Source organism: Neophocaena asiaeorientalis, unplaced genomic scaffold (assembly GCF_003031525.2).
Source record: "Neophocaena asiaeorientalis asiaeorientalis breed wild unplaced genomic scaffold, Neophocaena_asiaeorientalis_V1.1 scaffold1534, whole genome shotgun sequence".
Classification (NCBI taxonomy): Eukaryota; Metazoa; Chordata; class Mammalia; order Artiodactyla; family Phocoenidae; genus Neophocaena; species Neophocaena asiaeorientalis.
Window position 1 is genome coordinate 261343 of NW_020173917.1, and position 5302 is coordinate 266644.

Consider the following 5302-nt stretch of genomic DNA (forward strand, 5'->3'; position numbering starts at 1 on the left):
ACATCAGACTCAACTAAGGTATTTGTTATAAATGCAAAGTTCTGGGCCCAACTCCCAGGAATTCTGGTTCTAAATTTTGGAGGAAAGCTCTAGAAACAATTTTTAACTAGTGCTCCAGGTGTTCTGAACTCTTTGTTTTTTCCGTATGTGAACATTTGGAAAGAGCCTTAGATATAAAGTCAAGAAAGCCTGAGGGGATGTTACAGATGAGTTCTCAAACTTGTCCACACACCAGTTTTGTTTTTGTTTGTTTGTTTGTTTTTGTTTTTTGCTGTACGCGGGCCCCTCTCACTGTTGTGGCCTCTCCCGTTGCGGAGCACAGGGTCCAGATGCACAGGCTCAGCGGCCATGGCTCACAGGCCCAGCCGCTCCGCGGCATGTGGGATCTTCCTGGACCGGGGCACAAACTAGAGGAGTGAGGCTTGTGAATGTATCCTTATGAAAAACTCTACAAGTGATGCTGATATTGCTGGGTTCCAGGAATATACTTAGGGACCACTGGTTTAGATGACTTCTAGTTCTTTCTAGCTACCATATCCTTTGATTTTACAAGTGTGATGTGACCTCAAAATGTCCTTATTACATGAAGAGAAGCATGTGTTCAGGATGAGGCTAGTTATAGTCTCAATGTGCTGTGCTGGTGAAAATAGAACTGGCTGGGAGGCTGTGCTCAGATATGACTCTCACTTTAAGAGGAAGCAGAGACAAACTGGGAGAAGCTCAGAGGGGAGGGACCAAGATGGCGGGCGGAGTACTGAAATATGTGCCATATGAGGAATTATTTAAGGAACTGGGAGTGTTTAGCTTGGAGAGAAGAAAAATTGTGTGCAGGTAGGAATATTATCTTTAAATATTCAAAAGGCTGTCTGTGGAGGACCTATTAAGCTTGTTGTTTAGCGTGCTTGAAAAAGGAAGAAACATTTAATAGACACAAAGGAAAGTATTATGCTTGAGTACTTATTAGGCCAGGGACTGTTCTAAGCATTTTATGTATGTTATGTAACTTAATATTCATAGCAAATCTGCAAAAATAGGCATTGTTGACCCATTTTACAGTTGAAGAAAAAGCACCAGAAGGGGTAAATTTTCCCATGGTCCTCTGGATAGTGTGGTAGTGATTAAGGCCATTCACAAATATTCTATTTCTCCTTCTTCCAGACAAAGGGTAGGATTGTACTTTCCAAACTTATTTGAAGCTAAAGATGGGCATGTAACTGCTGGGTGGAATTTTTAAAAGTCTCTATGTGATTCACCATATTCTCTTCCCCCTGTAGTGGTGATAATGAAAATCTGCCAAGATGAAGCAAAAGTTCCCTGAACATAAGTGAGATATATATCTTTCTCATTGGTCATGAAGACCCAAGAGATGCTGAGATATCTACATCTAGATCTCAATCTCGATCTAGATCTCCTTATTCTATATTCTTGGTCTAAGCTATAAGAGTCCTGTTGTATAAACTCCTAGTTATCACTGGGACTTTGGGTTATTTGTTACTGTGGCATAACTTAGCCCATGCTAGCTGATACAGCTGTAAGTAGAAGAGTCAGAGTTGAAGCTAGTCTATTCTGCTTCCAAAATCTATGCTCTTTTCATCATAATACAAGGCCTCCCAGGTGACCAGAATAAGTTCTGTAGCAATGAAAGAGAGTATCTCATTAGTTCTGTCATGCAAATATTTGATAATCCTTGTGGGAACTATTATACGTGAGATTGATAATTCAGATAGCTGAATGGTCTCTTCCAGTTCTGATGTTCTGATTTCTGGTTCTGTGACATGCTATGGAACCTAAGTGGAAGATTGGTGTGTGTGTGTGTGTGTGTGTGTGTGTGTGTGTGTGTGTGTGTGTGTGTGTATCTGTATCTGTGTGTACGTGTGTATTTTTCCTTTTCCTCTTTTCTAGACCTAAGGCGTATCCACTCTATCTGGACCTTGCTCAGCCCCATCTCAACTGGACTTTTTAAGAAAATAGAGGTTCTGCTTTTCTTCCTAACAGCCATAAAATTTGGCACCAAGTCACAGTAACCTGAGTATTGGCTTTTATTCTTAATGACTTCCTTGAGGGAAATAAGCATTTGCATTTCAGCTGATTCTTTTCTGGCACATAGTACATTCTTACATGCATTTATAATTTTGGGGGGTTGCACCTTCCTGTAGGTTCTCCAAGTTTACTGCTATTCCAAAATATCATTTCTCCACTTTATGTCGTAATGGGGACATGGAATAATTTCTGGCTTGAGACCTCCTCATCATTATAATCACTTTCATGTCATCATTGAAGCAGATATTTTAGGTGTGACCTCACTTGAGCTAAGATGTGATGAAAATCGATAAACATATTTAACAGATTCTTATTTTCCCATGCTTTAAATATTTTTATTTCTCATGTTGGTTACTACTCATGGAACTCATCCAACTTCAGTGACACTTCTGAAGAAAGTGAATGGATTGTATTCACTTAGCTTTACAAGAACAGAAACCACAAAATAATATCACAAATTACTGGCAGCACCCTTGAAGATGGCTTGTCAGTGTGTAAGGCATGGAATGCCTGCAAACAAAGACTTCTTAGAACTTTGGGACCAAATCTGAAAAACATCACTCTTCAAAATGGAACAAATATCTATTGGACATGACTGGACCTCTTCAAAATAACATAATGAATGACATGTAAATCTGGTATTACTGAGAAAAGGCTATATCCTTCATCTTGACCATGAAGAGGAGAGTGTCTCTTAATTGCATATAGAAACCAGATTGTCTTTCAATCTAATTAAGGTAATCGGAGTATGTGTGCTCAGGAATGTAGTTATGCAGTTAGTCTAAGTATGTTCTATGCACTTGCTGGTAAGATGCTCCCAGAAAAACAAGGTACGTGGTTAAGTTGCTAAATACCCATCCCCCAAAGCTTCAAAAGGCACATTAGCATATCAAAAGTATTGAAACAACCTGTAGAAAGGACACTTCTTTAGCTTTGTTTAACCCAGCATTCCCCAAATGTGTTTGCTAATGGAGCTTTTTTTTTTTTAATGCCTATTGAAATAGAACAAGGAACACATTTTGGCAATTAGTGAGTTAAGGAAAAAGTAAGCTCTAAACTTATCAAGTGTTTTATAAGTGTGGAAAGAGTGATAAGTTTGGCATGGAAATTCTTTCCGTTTTCCACATGTGTTACCTTGAACAACTTACTGATCCTTTGCTCTGACCCTCAGTTTCTTCTATAAAATGGAGATAAAAATGTTAGGTGAAATAAGGTATGCCTAGCCCCAGGATGGCAGTAAAGTTTAGTGGTTAAGGGCAGAGATTCTGGAGCCACAACCCCTGGGTTTGAATCTTGCCTCCACTGCTACCTATGTGTGTGATGTTGGGCAAATTATTTCAACTTATTTTTCCTCTATCTTCTCATTTGTAAAATGGGAGAAGAATAGCATCTACCAAAGAGGTTTGCTGTGAGCATTCAATAGTGATAAAGTACTTCAAGTGCACATTCCACTCAATGTAAGCTATTATTTTAGCTTCACCAAATACCTGAGTCAGTGTAATTGTTCAATAAATGGTAGTTACATTTTAATCAGAAGTAAACATGTTAACAGAAGGGCAGGAGTCTGACTGGAGTTTAGTGGGGTGGAAAGTTGGGAGACAATCGAAAGCAGAAATATTCCATATTTACCCAGTCACCTTGTAGATGGTTGCTTTGACCAGTGTCCTCAAAAATTCTCTTCCCCTTGACAAGTCAGCCCCGAGCACATTAGTCTGTCACAGTTGAAGTATACTGTTAAAATTCTCCAGCTCTAATTTACCTTCTGAGGAGCTCCACATTCACCAAACAATTATCTTCAAGACTTGCCTAGAAACATTCTTATCCTAATCCTAACAGGTTAGGATTACTTCCTCTTCAGGATTCTAACTCAGTACTAGTTCCTAAGATGTGTTTAAATATTTTTTGCAGTTGCATATTTCCAAAAGAGATTACTAGGAAGAAACTCATAGTAAAAGTACATTCACAAAGGGTGGCTTCAATAAATATCAAGAAGAGCTCCAAAAGCAGAGAGATCGGGAGGTAATTGTACCGGGGAAAGAGGAAGATATAATCAGTGTAATTCTGCACTAATTTTAGCTCTGAAGTCATAGAAATCTGGATTCCACTTACTTTTCAAACTCAGTCACTCCATTCCAGGCTTTAATCAACAATCTTACACCTTTATAAAGTTAGAATTATGTTCTCCATTCATTCAAATCTTTTTTAATGGTTAGTATCCTTAATGGTTAGCATCCTTAGTTCCTCAAAGCCCAGTGTTTAAATCTTCAATCCCTACTGGCAATTTTGTAAGACAATATTATTGTATGCATCTTATGGTTGATACACACACACACACACACACACACACACACATACACACACACACACACATTCCACTTCTGTATATGTCATTGGAGCCCATCTCCTCTTTCCTAGATCAATGGGTCTGATGACTGTTACTCTTGGATCTTCTTGACTCTCCTGAACCCACTATAGCATCATATTATCCCCTCTATCCCATTGAAGCAAGGGAAACATCTCTGGCAAGGAAAGCAACGGTCTCCATTTTTCCAAGCCCAAGGGACTGACTTCATTCTACTTGACTTCAAAGCAGTATTTAATATAGTTGACCACTCCATCCTCTCCTGTTTGGCTTCTGCATACTTTCTTGGTTTTCCTTCCTACCTCATTAATTGCTTCTCAGTCTCCTATGCTGATTCTTTCTTCTCTCTAAGACCTCTAAATATTGAGGTTCCTCAGTGTTCTGTTCTAGGATGATGGAGCCCCATCTCTCTAAGAGTAAAACCCAAAGTACTAATTCTGGAGTGTAAGACCCTACATGATTTGCACTCCCCCCCACTACCTTTCTGACCAAGTATCCCCATTTCTATCCTTTCCTTTCCATCAATACTCTTTGAAATATTAATTACCAAGTACTGTCTCCACTTTCTCTCTTCCCATTTTCTCTTGAATTCACTATAATCATGTCTTCATCCAAACCACACCACTCCTCATCACTGAGTAGCTGTTGTCAAGGTCACAAGTGAATTCCTAGTTGCAAAATATAAAGATCAATTTTCAGTCTTTCCCTTACCTGACCTGTCCACAACATCTGAAAAGTTGATTGCTTTCTCCTTTGTAAAATACTGGTCCACTTGATTCTAGGACTCCACTATTTCCCATTTTTTCTCTTACCTTATTGACATCTCTGGCTCTTTGTTTAGGTCTTCCGCATCCTGCTGGCAACTAAACATTGGAATGTCCCAGGGATTAGTCTTGGATC